This window comes from Anomalospiza imberbis, chromosome 9, assembly GCF_031753505.1.
Source record: "Anomalospiza imberbis isolate Cuckoo-Finch-1a 21T00152 chromosome 9, ASM3175350v1, whole genome shotgun sequence".
Classification (NCBI taxonomy): Eukaryota; Metazoa; Chordata; class Aves; order Passeriformes; family Viduidae; genus Anomalospiza; species Anomalospiza imberbis.
In genome coordinates this window covers 16,334,606-16,352,899 of record NC_089689.1, presented here as the reverse complement: position 1 = coordinate 16,352,899, position 18,294 = coordinate 16,334,606, and the positions used below count along the sequence as shown (strand labels likewise).

Sequence of the window (18,294 nt, the reverse complement as noted above, 5' to 3'; positions counted from 1 at the left end):
AGTAGGCAACCTATTCCATAAAATACTAGAATGTTTGATCATGGGGAGAGAAAAAATATTCTTTGCTACTGACAGCTTTTTACAAAACTTGATTTCCCAGGGGATTTATTTTTTGGGAATAAAATTTAAGAAGGGATTTTGTCTACATATTCGAGAATCTCTGCGGTGAAAATTATTCCTGAGTTACTCTGATAGATTTGTGCTACTTTAGATTTGGTGGAATACGGTCACTATGTTTCACTTAATTGCCCAATAAACAAGGAAGACTCATTTTCCTCACAGTATCTTGGGAGAAGGACACAATCTGAGACAGTAAGGAACTGAGTCTCTTGGCTTCTGAATTTCTAAACAAATACCAGAGAAGCGAAGAAGTAGTCCAGAATAAAAGCCATTCAACAAGACAAACAGATATGCTGGCCTACAATTACAGCAGTAGTAGCACAATACTTATTTTTCCTTGCATGGTTTCCTAGGATTCTCAGGAGCTCAACCAGAAAAGAAGTAAAGTAACCCGGCTGCTCAGATATACACCAAAACTCACTGTGATAAGTTGCATTTGTTTGTCTCTCTCCCAAGGCAAACCAAATATTGGCTTAAATAGTGGAAAGTTATCAATCATGCAAAAGAAGAAAGTCACAATTAGACACCCACTCTTAGTATCTGTAAATCTATGAACTGAGATGTCATATCATTATTCACTGACTCTGCTTGGGATTATGAAATAAGGTCAGCAAACTCTGCAGAGCACATACTTTACTGGACCAGACTAATGATGGCCTATGCTCTAAATCTGAAGATCTTGGCTAGAGTCTTGCACTCAATATAAAACATTATTTCAGAGCTGAAATAGTTGCTGTCAGCACCTGTTATTCATATCCACTTATGGGAAATATAGGGAACTCTGTATGTCCTTTGCCTCCATATATAGTGCATTTTCCTAAGATGCAACAGAGTAATGCAGTGTGTTTGCTGATATATTTAAAAAGTAAAAAATTATCAGTCATATTTTTTTCCAGTATTATTCTATAATCATCTGGAAAGTTCAGTCTTGCAATTTGTATATAAATATGTTTTGAAAGAAGCTGTAAGTAGCTGCAGTGATGAGAACAGAGGATCTCTGTCCCTCTTTCTTTGGTTCTATTTTACAAAGCAGACCACAAAGATGAAACATTGGAGATTCTTATTTGCTATCATTTTAATAATTGAGAAATGTATCTCAGCTCATGTACACAATTTTTCACAGAACCAAAGAATCATTTAAGTTGGAAAAGGCCTCTGAGCCTTTTCAAGTCCAAACACTGAGTGGTCACCACCTTGCCAGCTTGACCATGGCACTAAGCACCATGTCCATTAATTTCCTGAACACCTCCAGGGATGGTAATGGTACCACCTCCCTGAGCAACCCATTCCAATGTTTAACAACCCTTTCCATGAAGAAATTCCTCTGATGTCCAAACTGAACCTTCCCTGGCACAGCTTGAGACCATTTCCTCCAGTCCTATCACTTGCTACCTGGGAGGAGAGGCTGACCCCTACCTGGCTACACTCTCCTTTCAGGCAGATGTAGAGACTGGTAAGTTCCCCTTAACCTCCTTTTCTCCTGGATGAGCTCCCCCAGCTGCTCTTCACAGAACCTGTGCTCCAGACCCTTCCCCAGCTTCACTGACTTTCTCTGGGTTCACTCCAGCCCTTCAATACCTTTCTTGTAGTCAAAAGCCCAAAACTGGAAACAGCATTTGAGGTGGAACCTCACCAGTGCTGAGCACAGGGGACAATCACTGCCCTGATCCTACTGGCCACACTATTCTTGATACCAGAATGCCATTGGTCTTCCTCAATTTCAAGTTTCCTTTGAAAAAAATACAATTCTACGGTGCCTAAAAGCACATTATGACTGAACAATGGTTTATTAGGTGCTCCCAACAGATGACTGTAATTAAAAATAGGGTCACATCTAAGGAAAGTAATCCAGGTGAACAGGGGCCTCCATTTGTCTCCTTTACATGGAGCTAGCCATGTAAAGTTCAAGAAGTGCACAGATATAACTTAGAAACCTAATTAGGCCATTAGAAGTAAACTCTATTAAAAACCACCCGTAAGCTTTAACGATAAACTGCAGCCATTTCAAATTTAATACTGCACTAGCAAGTAATACTGCCATTGAATAATTCAACATTCTGTAACATAAGGCAAGATGAGAGGAATGAGAAAGCACAATTGCTATTTTCATTATGATGTGCCTTTTTGGGAGGTATAGTAGAAACCTCATAACACTGGCACTAATTATTTTGGCATCTTATTGGCAGTCACAATTAGATAAAATGCAAGAATTTCTAAGAGCAAAACAAGTTCTTGGCTAGATTTCTTTAGCCTGATATACTTCAGACTTTTATTTATGGCTAAATCGAAGCTGGATGTCAAATCTGGGTCCCTTAGAACAAAATCTTAATAATTAACTGGCAAAACTGAACATGATAGTTTCTGACACACCTACACTGGTAATTATTGCTTTGAGGCCATTTACTAATGAAATTAATGTATTCATTGCCCTAACAAATTAGCATAACTCATACATAATGCCCCACATTTCAAGACCTTCCTAGAAAAACAACACTTAATACCGCAGAATGAAATGGCAAGGGCATTACATGGAGACAGAATTCACTGAATTACTACATGTTAAAACCACAATGGCTGAGTGTTAGTTATAAAGTAAAATGTAAACACAATGTGGGTATTGAAACCATTAATAGTGTAGTCAAGAGTATACAATCGATTATTATCTTTGCACTTCAAATAAGCACATATTACAATAGCAGTAACCATGGAATGTAATTAACTGGCTACTTTTAGAGATATGAAGTATGAAAAGGAGGCAGTGCTGAAGCAATTTCTTCTTCCTTCTCAAATTCATAATAAATACAGTGTGGCTACTGTGCTTTTTCACTCATATTTCCATTCAGATTAATTCAGTGCCTGGAAGTGGCTACAGCAGCCATAGGGTCAAGCAACAGCAAAAGGCAGAATTAAAAGCATTACCTTTGGAAATGACTAAAACATTAGCACCAACCTACTGCCATTTCTAATTGGTAAGATTCTCTCAGTTATTCCCTGAGTCTTCTATCTCCCCATGCAGAACAGAGGTCAGGGAAGCAAACCACCATGTGGCTAGATGCAGTCCCAGCTTGATGGAGGGCAGGGTGGAAAGCACATCTGATCTGCTGGTTCACCTGGCAGGCTGGGGGCTGCACTGAGGCCCCCAGGCCACAAACCTAACATGCACTGCCACTGACAGACCACTCACATCCTGTGACCTGCAGAGTGCTGGTATGAGGCAGATTACATAGGAGGAACCATCACTTTTGAGCAGGAATAATCTCTGTATATACTTCAAATGATAAACTTTGAAGGAGAAGATAGGGGTAAAACCAAAATGGGTTTGCAGAATGTCATCTATACTCTGCATTGCTCAGAATTCAACCCCTGGCTCAACCAGCAGATGGAAGGGCTGAGAGCTAAGGAAAATTTGAACAGGTCTTTCTTCCACACAGCTCAGGAGCCAGCCCTAATGACAGTTACAGCAAGGTCACTTTGCTTGTGTTCTCTACAACTGTCTAAAACTTATTGCCTTCTGAGAAGCACTGAATAGGAGCATATTCTTGGGCCATCCTTTTCTTCCCTCCAACACAGGCAGAAATGCAAAGAAACAGAGTCTCTTAGCAGATCCTCAATTGCATCAGTACCTATTGCTACAAAAGAAAGGAAAAAAAAAAAGTCCAAGGAGAATATGGGACTATTATGGAATAATCACCTCAAGCAAGAAGTTTCCCTGGAACCCCATTCATATGTGTTTGGCTCCTGCCCACAAGCATAAGGTTTTACATCTTTATTAATGTATGTAATTTAGATTTTCTCATTATTCATATGAATGCCTGATCTTTTTCAACCCTCTTAAGTTCTCTGCTCCCGTGAAATCTTGTGCCAATGAGTTCTATATGCTAATTAAAAGTTGCATAAAATTTCATTTGACCACTTCTCTATCTCTTGCTTCTCAAGTCATTCTCTTTCCTCTCCCAAAAATTCCTCTCCATTTGAGACTTTGTTAATTTAGCAACTTTCCCCACTTTGAATTAAAAATCCAAGTCTCTCCTACAGTAGTCTTTCTTTGACTATATCTAGATTTCTTCTGGTTAAACTTTATATTTTTTCATTATTTCTTTTTAATATAGAAAATAACCAGAACACAAGATAGCGTAAGAGATTATTCTAGCCCATTGAATTTGCTTTAGACACTGCAAACATCCCAGAAGCACATTTTAGAAGGTTTAAAGAGTCCAGCAGTAGATGCCCAGTATTGAATCACAAATGTTATTGGGCTCTCTCTCACACAGACATGAAACCTAATTATACTGTGGCTATTACTAAGTATAGATAGATACCTTGAGGCAATTAATGTATGACTGAGAGCTCTCCATTTGTGCCTGTCTGAAGACCTGATCTTCAGCCTAATCTTGTGAATTGTCAAGAAACTGCTCGTTTGAACTTTGGCCTGTTGACACAAAATGTCATTTTATAAATGGGTAAACGTTACCTCATTAATGCTTCTCACAACTGAACAGGCAGGGAACAATTTTCATTTATACTACCCCTTCTTTACACTCAGTCAGTTTTTATGTATTTCTGACTGTTATATAAAGCCACAGTAATGTTGCTTGCTCACAGCAAGCAACATTAGTGAGAGCAAGAATCAGGTCTTCATCATTTCATTGAGCAGGCAACAAGTAGTATAAGGCTACCTTCTATTTTTTGTGAGTTTTCATCCAATTAAAAAAAGAAAACTCCACACAAAAAAACTTACACAAACTTTAGATATTCCTAAAATATTTTATAACACTGCACAAGAACAGCAGTTCCCAGCTAAGTTATTGTATACCTTTTCATTGAGAAATAGTATCAGGTTGGACCACAGAAATCTACACCCCATCCTCATGGCTGGTCTGTTCTATGGCATTTATAGCCAATGACTGAAATACTCCCACAGCTGATCTATTTTGTCCAGCTAATAATTATGTACTACAATATTGCATTAGTATCAACTGTTTGAGTCACATTTATGTGGTGAAGGTCAGTCCTCTTTCATCCTGAGGCACTTAGTTCACTTGCTTTTCACTTTAGGTCTCTCAATGGTGCATAGGTTTTATTTTTGGCAGCATGCCTACTTTTAGTTAATTCCTTTGTCTGACATGTTGTTACTTCTCTCAAATACACCTCTGCAACCTTTCTTCCTCCAGGTCAGCTGTAATTTCTGTCCTATCATTTACTCCTGGATACAGAGTTACCTTTGTATTGCTGATATTCCCAGCAGATGTCTTTGTCTGACCCAAGTGCTCCTCACCACCTGTCGCTTTGCTTCCAGGTTTGGCTATAAATAATCTTCCCCTTGCTGGTTTGACTATAAATAATCCCTTCCCCACTGTTGGGTTTTGGAGTCAGCTGGTTCCAATTTAAACAAGGTGGAGCTTCCCTTTCCTTTACAGACTTAGCGTTCCCTCTCTTCACTGTGTTACCCACACAAAAATGCTATCACTGCACAAACTCACAAGTATAGAAATGTATTGGTAGGTCCCTAAATCAAGCCTTTTGCCTGTTCATCTAAGTTTTCATTCTAGCACTTCTCACATCTCAAAGTTACAGTACCAATATGTACAAGAGACACTGGACTGTGCTTATGGTCAAGCTGATCCTTGCTTGCCTTGCTTCCCACAGGAGGGCCAACATGTCTACCATGTAGACAAGTCTTACAGGGCACCCTCAGCTACCTGCCTTGTACATATGAATGTGCTTGTGGACCCGGGCAGGTCACAGGGCTGTGGTTCTCACCAGCCTCCATCTGTTCTAGACCACAGAGCCTCTGTATGGGCCACAGTCAGTGTCTGGACATGAAGGCAGATGGGAGTCCTTAGAAATGACCCCAGTATAGCTTTCCAGAGACTCCCTGAAGCAGGATATGTTGAGGATGTCTAAACTATGTGGACAGGTATCCATGATCTTGTGAGTTCTTGTGACTGCAGGTTTCTCTCAGCACAGGTGCTTTGCAGTTTTACTCAATGAGCTGCAATTAGATCCTGACAAACACCTGTCTGAGGTATCCAGAAACTGTTCCCCTGAAGTTCATGTATCTGGTGTTAAAGAAAACTGGTTTCTCTTCAGCACTTCTCATATAAGACCTGAAAACAGGCAGCACCAGAATTTGACTTGAGAAAATATTCTGTGTTTATGGCATCCTCGGGAAAAGCAATGACTGCAGCAGTAGTAGTAGGCCACCTGCAGCAAGATAAGCAGTAAGTGAGAATTAAAGAAGAAAGAAAATGCTGACTGATTTTCTCAAAGACATTAAAGACTTGACTGGAGCCAGAAAAAAAGTGATGGATTTGCTGGGGTGTCTTTCACACATCTTCAGTAAAAATTTAGAGTAAAAGCAGAGATTAAGGAGTGTGGAAAAGAGCTGGTGAGAGAAAGCATAGTAAAATCTTGAGAAGATACAGATGTCTGTATGCATTTAATGGCATTATGCCATTTTACATGTAGGGAGACCTCTTTTCGTGCCATTTATTATCCAACCTAGACAGAGGCATTGCATGGTGGGGTTAATGTGGAGAGTGCCAAATGGGGCAGTGATGTCCCTACATGCAACTGGAGGCACTAATGCAGCATAGCTGGTGTGTGACCTTTAAAGGCCGTAGGTACAAGCCTTGCCTGCAAAACCCGTGAGAACTTTTCCTGCTATGATTATAGACTTTACTAAGTTAGACTCTCACAGAGTTATATAACCCTATGTGGTAGTTAATGAAGTGCTGGATGTAAGAAAAATAACTGCAATGTTATTTTGCCCCTGGTATGCTTCACCTTATAAGGATTAAACCTAGAGCTGATTCACTTGTGTTTTGTGATCTCTATCATGCTGCAATAATAATACTTAGCACTTTATAGCACTTCTCACTTATAAAAAGTGCTTTATAAACATTATCTAGTTATTAATCTTCACAACAGTCCTGTGATACAGGTATACAGGTCAATTTAATGTTCTCTTTTAATAAACTACTAGTACTTTAATAAATTGAAAAGTATAGAGCACATTGAATTCACTTAAGAGAAACAAAAGTTAGTGAACAAATCACAATTCTCCCTACAACATTCTAGGTAACAGCAAACTGTCAGTGATCACCACCTCAGAGGTCCACAGAGAACAATCCACACAGAAGATATTTCAGTTATCTAGTTGAGACGCATTGTTTTTCTGGTGATAGCATGAATAACATGAAAGCAGAGAGACTCTACCAAAATAACTGAAGCTCCTTGATCAAGACCACAATATACTAAATTCTACACAAGCAAAACACAGTACTCCTTACTCTACAATGTTGGAGATCTACGTTTAACACCAAGGGGTAAGAGATGGGGAATGGGAGGAAATCAGTACACTTAAAAATCAGTCATCCCTGCTCATACTGCATCTGCCTACAGAAACATGTACAAAACCACTCTATACCAGTATACTCCTTATCTCACTAATAGCCTGTAGCTCTCTCTGGTGATACATCTCAAACTTTAGTGTTTATGATCAAAGACAGAACAAGAGTTTAGCATTTGGTTAAACACATCGTGCAACCAGTCCCATACTATCTGCTGTGAAGAAAATTAACTCTACCCCAGCTAAAACCAGTACATTTACATAATTGCAAACTGAGTTTTCCACAACATCACTGTTTTACACAATACGTGGCATGGACTTGTCTGTGGGATAAATCAATGCAGGGCAGAAGGCTGCTGTCCAAGGATGAGATGGGCTGCCCCATGCATTGCTGACATTCAGAGTTATGTAATAAGTGAGAAAGGTAGGGGGAAAAAAAGGGAAAAAAAGGCAATTTCCTACTTCAGGTAGTTATAAAGTTTCCTCAAAGCCTCAAAGTGTTTGGAGTCTACATCTGTTTTTTTTTTTTCATATGACAGTCTATGAGATACAGGACAAGTTGCCTAAGGCCAAGCTTTTCACTCAAGGTCATCTATCAAGTGTATGTTCCTCATGTGCTCCATGCCCAACTTGAAACCTGGGGTCTGCCTTGCTTGAAGTGCTGATCACTCATAAGTGCAGCTGAAATTACAGGGAGCTGTGCTTTCAGCTTACTACCCAATGTTAAATATTGTGAAAAAGATAGGAGCAGGATGTCTCAAACTGGACTGCCAAATTAGTAGGTGCTTTCAACTTTGATTTACTCTGCCCCAGTCTCCATCTGTCAAATGAGGACAATAATCCTTCCTCATTTCATGGGGGTGTTGGGAAAATAACTTCATTAATGGTTTTTGAAGCACTGTAGTGTTGAATGCTATGCAGAAACCTAGGAGAAAATTAATAGTTCTGTCTCTGGAGCAAGTTCTGAAAAGCATGCAATAAAAAGGGCCTGAAGGCACACATTTAACTGAAGAGAAAAAATAAAATATTGGATTTTATATACTTGAACAAAAAATTTGAACTGCTCAATGAGTGATTGCTGTACTTGAATTATGCAGCAGATTTCATCCTGATTTTAAACTCTCGACTCATAATCTCAGCTTTTATTTGTAAATTACCACATTTTTAAAAATTTGAATCAATTTAGCTCTCCACAAATACCATAGCATGGACTCCTAACAATAAGCCTGTGACTCAATAGCATCACTGGGAATATTTAGAGTCAGTCTACAGATCTTAATATCAGCTCATGAAATAAGGTAACAATAGCCTCTTTCTCAACAGGAACTAGTACTTCAAGGAAAAAATATCACTTTGACAATAGATTTTGATGGTATACTGAAATAGCAAAAGAAAGGTGCAATTCAGGAGAGAAAAAGTACTCAAAATTTTACGCAGAACAATACATATTAATTTCCTTTCCAAAAACAACCAAACCATTTTGATCATAGTCTTTCCAAATGTTTTGCCCCAGGAGGTAGCCCAATGTGGAAGTTATCAACACAAATATTTAAAGTTTGTGAAGAAATTAATTTTAAAAATCCCGTTTACAGTAATTTATAAGTGAGAATTTTCAGTTAATCTTGATGACAGTCAATATTCTCTGCCCTGCCTAGAACAGACATGCTCACACTGTTCTACACAGCATCTCTCCTAGCACATCTTCAGTACTGAGGGGGTTTTACTACTTATTATTTTTATTATACACCCTCTATCTGTTTCCAGGGAAGAATATTCTTCTAGGGAAGAATATTATTCCTTAGCTTCCCTTAAATAATATACAGATGACTAATCACTGTGGCACCCAGGAAAGACATGTCAGGTAAAGTAAACATTCTGAAAAGAATGAACCCTTGAGCTATCCCTGCCAAATACTCTTACCTGGAACTGTCACAATGATTGTGGTGCAACCAAAGAAGGAGCCTTTGATGACTGAGGAGTTATCTGAATAAAACTGCTTGGTGAGTAGGAAAAAGCCTACTGCCAGTTAGTCTAAAGCAGTGCCATTTAATAGAAATGATAGAACCACAGGGCTGCTGGTCTTTACTATAATAGCGAGGCTATCAAAAGCATTTCTAAAAATGTGAGTGAGAAAAAAACTATTGTCTGCTTTACTTCCACTTGTTCAATTTTCTTAAAAAGTACAAATGCAATGGCTGGATTTTGGCTGAACAACATTAGGCTAGTATGGTTTATAAGGGGCTGGAGCTAAAACTAGAACTGCAGCTCCCCCAACACCAACACAGAAAAAAGGACATCCAGTGCCCTACATCCCTTCTACATCCAGATTTCATAAAACAAGTGTGCGGAACAGTGTTTTATGTTTAAGATTCCCAAGGGTGAAAAAAATACTGAATATTATCATGTTATTTGCAATATGAAAGAGGATGCAACTTTTTTTATGTGTGCTGAAACAATCTGGTTTACGTGTGCTATGGCAGAAACCACTTGTTCTTTGAAGTTAAGAACAGTTCTTATTTGTATATCAAGCCCAACTTCTTACATCTCCTTCCTATTCTAGTGCTGGCTACTCAATCTAAAAATCAGTCTCCCCAGATTTTAAAGTAATGTTTGCAATGTCCTCCCAATACTTTCACTTTTTCTCCCTAGCTATCTTACTTTATGTGCTTCTCCTGTATTTTGATACCAAATTCAGTCGTCTGAGTAACAATTCTGATGCCCTGAAACCTGTAATGCAACAGGTAAGGATCAAAAGAGGACCTTGTCTGAATTAATAGAAGTGTCAAGCCTAACAAATGATGCATACTGCATGCATACTGGCATACAGCTTGTGACAGCATTTAGGATGCCAACACCCCATCTTCCGCAGAGTCCCCACAGATCTGGGGGATTCACACTGTATACACGGCCCATAGGCAAATTAGAGAGCACAGAGGCAGTTTCAGGGACAGCAAATGCTCACAGATCTCCTAACTGACAAATAGCCTTCCATCCTGAACTTCTTCTGTCAAAACTGAGCTCCATCCTGTCACCAACAGATCACTGGTGGAGAACAAAAGAACTCAAAGCAAAATACGTGGGTTAGAAGAGAGCTCACTTTACCTGACTACAAAACTGAATTCACAGCAGTTGAATTTACACAGAGCCCCCTCACAGCCTGTCTACAATACCACAGTACAATTATATACAATACTTCAGACAGGTAAGTAACTGATGTCCCAGTAGTAGGATTAAAATTCCTACTTTCTCAGGGCAAAGTAAAAATACACAAACCAACAAACAAAAAGGGCCACTTAAAATGGGTAGATTCTTTCTCCTTCTGCCACAATTCCTTACAATAGTTCTTCATCCACAGCTCCTTGTTATCAGGCAGATGATATTTTAATTTTCCTGATGTAGTCTCATATACCTTGTGGTATAGACAGTAATGCTTTGTTTGGTCCTCACAGGCATCTGGAATATAGGCCTACAGAATGCAGCTGGGAGCTGCATATGCACAAATGCCTGTGCTGGAGCTGAAAAGAGCAAATGCACTTCAAAGGAGCAATGGAGTCAGATATTGGTTGGACAAGAAGGATGCTGTGAGGAATGGTAAAGGATAATGGGAGCTGGGGTTTGAATGTGACACTCATGAGAGGATTAACACAAATAATTATGCCCAGTTAGCAACAGTGTCCTCCCAGGTCGTCTGCATGTGATCAGTGTTAATCAAAGCTCTCCTTGGAGCTCAGAGTCCAGTATGAATTTTCAGTAATTTACTCTGATATGAAAATATTTCTAATCTGATAATATGCTGCTGCCAAGAATCAGTGAGAGGAAAATATCTCAGGCCATATTTGTCATCAACTCACTTTTGTTGTCTCACATAAACTCAAACTTGTGATCAGATACTTACTTCTTCACAGAGCCACCTCTGAAGTGCACAATCCAGTAATATACTTCAGAAATATAGCTTCTATTACACAGTAAAGAGAAGTGTAATCTCTTTACTTTTCAGCAATTTGTCTTATTACTCCCAAACTGGAGTAACAATCCCTTAAAATAACAGAATAAATCCACCCCTTTATTTGTTCTAAAGGCAGAGGAAGAAAACATCTTTCACACTCTTCTATGGCAGGAGATAGCTGCCTAGGAGACTGGAGATTGTAGGGGTGTACATGTCCACAGAAGAGAGAAGGGAATTCACACACAAAACTGTAGCTGAGGAAACAACAGCTTGAACTCCATCTGGCATGTGAGAATGACTTGCAGACCTGGAAGCTTGTGTCTCAATTAAGAGATTCAAGAAAGAGCTGATATAGAAAAAGGCCTCATTTCTAATACACTTTTATGTCTTGGAAGTGCTCTGTCAACATTAGAATGACTTACAGCTATGTGCTGTATTCTCCAAATCTGTATTTCTCATTTTTTAAGAGTACAACCTACATCATGCTTTCCTCATCTGCAAACTGCCAATTTCATTTCAATAAATACTGTCAAAAAATTTCATATAATCAGTTGTGTCACTTACCTATGGTGTAAATATGTTTTGTGTCAGATTACCTCCTGTTCAAGAACTCTAGAAAAAAACCCACACAAACAAAACAGATAGTTAGCAATTAAATTTATTTAAATCATATCTTTTCCAGCCAAGTACCCATAAAACCTTCTAGTACCATCCACCTGGCAGGATTCAAGAATAGCAAGGACACATCTATAATGAAAAGTGAATGGCTGAGCATCCTGAAATCTATTTAATATTTGATAATTGGCACCTTTCTTCCATTTAGAGATTTCATAATATGCAAATGCTTATATACTGTGAGTCAACGAAATATAGAAAGATAAGCTTCCAGTATGTTATGGAAAATCAGTACAAACTAGAGCTCAGGATGCCTGGGTCTCCCTGAGCCTTTGGAAACAATCAAGGATCATGGTGTTCAGTCATTGCCTCAAGGGAAATACACATAGTTTCAGTGAGATAATGCACACAAAGTGACATGAGTTTTTGTAGCAAAAGTATGACCTGCAAAGGCCTGTCCTTCATAAACCAGCTTTCAACAGTATGGTTATCAAATCCAGATTATACACTTTACAGACCCTGAATGTGCCCACATTTCAGACCCTGAAATAGAAAACCTGATTCTTACACAAGAGTATAGGAATTCGTTTATCAATCAAGTTCAAATAAGGTTCAATAAAGGTCCAACTATGAAAGGCAGAACACTATTTTTTGAAAATTCTGAAGCTCTGCAAGACAGAGAAGGTTCAGCAAAGGGCAACTTTAGCTGGTCTCAAACACAGTCTGAGATAGAAGAGAGGGGGAGGGAGAGAGAGAGTGCCAATCTCTTCTAAAGAGGTGCACTAGTGATAGGATGGGAAATAATCGACACCAAGAAGGATTACAATTAAATACTGTTAAAGCGGGGGAAAAAATCATCATTAGGACAGTAAAAAACTAACATGTAGGGCAGAGATACTGCGCAATCCCTGCCACTGGAGATGTTCAAAACTTAACAGGACCAGTGCTGAGGAACCTGATCCAAGCTGGCCTTGCTTTGACCTGAGAGCCTCAATTGTTGTTGACTTGCCTGAGGGCTCATAGCCTTCACTTGACACCAGGGTGGAGAGGAGCAGGCCTCTCCCTGTGGTCAGAAGAGACTGAAATCTCCTCTACCATCAAGCAAGTGCAAATTTTAAGCTGGAAGAACCTTGATCTTTTGTTTTGTGTATCAAAATTAATGGTGATTCAAAGTATGTTAATGAGTAATCAAATAATTGGTAAGTTTTATGCAGAGAAAGCCCAGACTTCCAGCAGGCAAACTGTGCCATCATAATGGCACCTTCCACCTGAAAACCACTGTGAAACAAGCAAGGCACATGCTATTTCACAGATGTATTGAACTACTTCCTGTTGTGGCTTCCTTAAAACCCAGTAAAAAGTGAGATTTGGTACAGAATAGAGACAAATACCCTGCTGTGTCTATTTGATTTCCAAACAAAATCCCAGGGTGGAGAAGGTGGGAGGCAGTTTAAGTTCATAGTAAATATGGCTCTACTGCCGAAATTCTGGAAACACCACATCATCTCAAATTCATGAAATCAACTTTCAGTTCCTGAATGTTCATGATGGATTGCCTTACAGGTGGCTTGAATTACCCCTTCTTTGTAAGAAAGGGAAAGCTTAGCTAATATTTCCCCAGAAAATCTGAGGGCAGCCTTTGTGAAATACTTAGTGTTACTCAAGAAGGAAACGAACACAACTTTTGAAGAGGTGCAACACTGAGGCACAAAGTGTTCAAAAAGTGACTTGTCTGTGGTCTCACAGGTGAAATAAGAGCCTGTTCACACTTCAGCCTGTGATATCAGAGGACTAGGTCCCAGTAGGAATCCAGTCAGCATAATAATGCTGAAGAGAACATATTGTCTTATATGGGCTTTATATTTGCTTCTACAAACAGCTCCAGCGACTGTTAAACACAGAAATCAAACTGAAATTATCAGAATAGAGTGAACTTAATAGCAGATTGAAATCCGTACTAAAGTTTTGAATTGAAGATTAGAGTGAATAAAACACTAGAGTGGATTGCAAGAGAGATAACACAGAAATGAAATGGAACTAAAGGTTTATGAAGCATCTCTCTTTCTCATTGTGCATTTCTTTTGCTACCTGACCTTCATGTTGCACAGTTTCAGAAACCAGCATTTCACACTATCCATATTTAAAAGTGACCCCTACAGAATATTCTCAGTTTCAATAAGAGTTTGTGCTTTCTTGGTTTGTTTTGGGTTTTTGTTTTTTTTTTTTTTTCAGCTGTGCCTTCTGTGAAGTGCCCACCAAAGTACCAGATGAACCATGCCAGTCTTGGTTTTCAGTACCACTCCTTTCTTCACCTTCCATGAGTCTTATATAAATTTTCCTGGCTGGAACTATAGGTAGCCTACATTATGGGATATATTTTTCCCGTACATCTCAGAATCTTAAAATTTATAACATGAAATTCAAACCAACATAAATTAGTAATTCAATCCCTATATTCCAATTTAATGAACCAGAGGTTACATTACTTTATTGTTTTGTGCCAGTGGACCAATCATTTGGTTTACAGATGGAATGTAGTTCTTTGTTAATAAATAAATGCATAAAAATAAAGGTATCCTCAATGCAATTATGCTGATATCCCTCAGGAACCAGAATGCAATTATTTAAAATATTATTTTCTTAGATTACTCTCAAGAAAATAAGGAAAGAAATATGAAATTTGTGTCCTTTTAACTTAAACTCATTTTAAGAGCATCAACAGTGATGCAGATAGTCCCCAGTGGCAACTGAGAAGCACTTAGCCAGAAAATTGTTATTGGATTACAGTTCTGGCTTCATAAAATGTGGCTAAAGATTATTTTAGACATCCATGGAATGACCCATTGTCATAACTGGCATGACAAACAAGTGACAAAGTTATTCTACTCAGCTATTTTGAGGATTTTTCCAATCACAACAGTAACTTGGGGCTGTATCAGCCTGCACAGTTTTGATTCAATTATAAAAATAACTCACAATAAGAATAATTCTAGCATAAATAATTGAATCTCTCCGGAGGAAAAGAAAAATCCCCACAAACATGTGCATATACTTTCAAGTGCTCCTGATGTATAAAGAATTGTGAAGTGATAGGGTGATCAGAAGTCAATTCCAATTGAAAATTATCTTTCAAACTAACTGGTCTTCTTTATTAAAACAAACAAGGTGAAAAGGGCACCAAAGGACACTGCATGAGTTTTAGCAATGTGCAAACTGAAACCAATTAGATACCACTAAGGTTCATACGATCCTTTTCATTTCATTTTACAGTCTTTTTCAAACACATGATTTCCTGGATGAGAATCCTGGTGATAAGCTCCCCCCACTAATGTGACCATATAGCAGATGCACATGTGCATACTTAAATATATGCAAACAAGAAACAAAACTCTTCACCTTCACATTTGAGGTCACCAGTGGCCACTGGCAACACAGTAAAAATCAGAACTTTAATCAAAAACCTAACATGGGATTTAATTTCCTCATGTAAGGTCTTTGTCATTTTTCTTCCCTGCCCATTACACAGTATGTCTTTGCTCATATAATTACATAATTAACATCCTCAGCACCTATTTCATCCCTTGTTAATTTTGCTAAATATAAAAACAGACATGCTCAAGGAAACAAACTTGGTAAGTGAAGAAGCATAAACAATTTAAAAGGAAAGAAATAAATCTATTCATATCCTGATAACTGGTATGTATAACTGAGCACTGCTAGGTGCTTGTAATCCACATGATGGCCTTCTGACTAGAAGTGCACATGCAAAAACTGCTTTTGCTGGACTGACAGAGATCACCTCAAAGTGTGGGTACAAGGAAGTCTTGGTTTTGTTTTTCTGTAAGCAGTGTTGAGGCATGTAGCACCAAAGGGTAGGAGTGGCAGTGGAAAATCACACTGGTCTCATAACACCATTGGTTTCCAAAACTTTTTTCTGAAAATCAAAAGGATTGGGATGGGTAGGTGAAGAGAAAGAAATAAATTTGGCAGCTAAAAGTCCTTAAGATTTTTGCATTTTATGCCACAGTCCAGATTCACATTTAGCTCCCATTGCTCTATGACAATCATCATAATTCAATTTGAAGATATGAGTTTGAAGATTCGGGTCAGCAAAGGGTTCCTCCTTCACACCTTTGCCATGAAAGAAGAGAGCAAGTAGCAGAAAGAATTGGTAATGAAATAAAAGAATCGGTAAACTTCCCAAAGCTTTAATAGATTCATCCTTGGCAAATAAATTGGGAATTTTATTTCTTCCTCCACACTGTCCAAAAAGTAATTCTGTCCATTCTTGTGAAAAAAGGAAAATTTCAAGTGAGTTCCATTTAGTGGGGTGGCAGACACCAGATCTTTTTTCATCCTAAATTACGGATCGTCACATATAAGACCAGATATTAAAACTGTTACTTGCAAAAAAAATTACTTTGTTCCCTGAATGATATTACCAGGTCATGGAGGGTGGTGTTATTAAATGAAAGCAAGAGGATCACTAACTGTTGTTTGCATCACAGACATACTTTTAAATATACTGCTTCCATAGAGGATACTGTCTCTCTATGCAGATGCATAATATCATTTGATCCAGCAGCTTACAAACAGAACTCAGATGTCCTTCTCATTGAGTTAGCATTGAACTTGTTTTGTGACATTCACTAGCTACTACAATCCTGAATTATACCAAGCTTTGTCCCCCAATATACAATGCTGACCTGCTTATCCCTAGACTTCAGTTTAATTATCCAAAAGTGCACAAGAAAGTGGAGAGTCCGGTTTGAGCCCTGATGATGTCGCGGCAATTTCTCCTCCCAGCACATACTATTTCAACAGCCAGTGATCACTGGAGTTAAAGTGCACACAAGCAGCTGAATAGGATGCAATTCTTATTCTTATGATGAATATCAGGGTCAGAGGTGAGTGCCAGATAACACACAGCAGATGTGGAGGGAGTAGAAGGAATTCTGTTTACTTTGGGTGACCACCTACATTTCAAGGGAGGTGGGGGGAAGCTAAAACTGCAAGATAAAGACTGCTTAAGGATGGCATTGTACAATATTTTGCAGGACAATGGTATACACTTGCATATAAACACAAACTATTGTCGAAATGTAAGACACAGTATGGCTCAAATTAACCACCTATGGAATGTGACTCTTCATTAAACAAATAAGAGAAATCTTTTGAAAACGTACCTCATACCATATGATTACTTCAGTTGATATTGAAAAGTTCCATTTCTCTTTGTATTGCCTGTATTTCTTTCCATTTCAGATTTTTTTTTCAGATATTAAAAGAAATGCAGCCTTACAAAGGGGAAATGGAGAAAGTCTGATCTCAGCCTGAGGGTAGTTCTAGATAGCCACTGAGAAGACTGCAAAATGCAGATGACAGCACATTTACAATCTTTCATTATGGGACACGAAAGTACTGCAAGTTAATGCTAGCTGCTTGGGCTTAGATCATCAGTCCAAATTGTGCAGAAGGGACATGAAACTGCTCCAGATAGACAGGAGGTGATTCTCACAAAGATGATGCATGGAACTGGAGATCTACAAAAATTCTTCAAGTTGGTAAAACTATCAGCAGCCATTTAGCTGCTCAGCTTTTCACAGCCCATGGCAAGGGATGAGGAAGCTTTCTACCTCAGTACCATCAGCTGTTCACTTCCAAGCAGCAAGGAGGCAGCTACTGTGAGAGACAGGTGAGAAGACTGATCACTTCAGTCATACCAATGAGTTTACTGTACAATCAATGACCTTTGTTTCCCCCGCTCCCTTTTCCTCTCACAAAGAAATTATGAAAATTATTAAGCATCTTGATGTTTTCCATATGGATGTTTCTACAAGTTATAAGGTTGAAGTGGACCAGTTACGAGAACTTAAAATCATCAGAAAACACTGGAAAGGAGAAAGGGGGCAGGGAAAGCAGCATTTTTATAAAAGGAAAAAACAAAAACAACCAACCCCCCCCAAATAAACCAAACCAAAAAACCAAAAACAAACACAAAAAAAAACCCAAAACCCTACCCTCAAACTAAACTATCCTGGGTCAAGTTGCATGTTCCAATATTCTACAGGCATCCATTTCCTAGACTACTTCAAGCCTTCATGAAGGTTGTCTCAATAAAGTCTCAGCAAACAAATGGATAGGTTTGGTTTAAAATCTTGTCTCAAATCATTACATATAATTTTTCAAATAGGCCTAATAGTTACATTCATATAATATGATTCAGTCAGTTTTCAAAATGGAATAAATGGGACTGTCATTG

General features: G+C 38.5%; 1 long non-coding RNA gene across 4 annotated transcripts in view; it reads right to left on the bottom strand.

Moving 5' to 3' along the window:
* Positions 1-18,294, bottom strand: part of LOC137479433 (uncharacterized) — a 513,525-nt gene that overhangs the window by 172,709 nt on the left and 322,522 nt on the right. For all 4 annotated transcript variants that reach the window (XR_011002245.1, XR_011002244.1, XR_011002246.1 and 1 more), the window contains one exon: positions 11,982-12,029. This is a non-coding gene — a long non-coding RNA (uncharacterized lncRNA). The remainder of the gene's footprint in view (positions 1-11,981; positions 12,030-18,294) is intronic.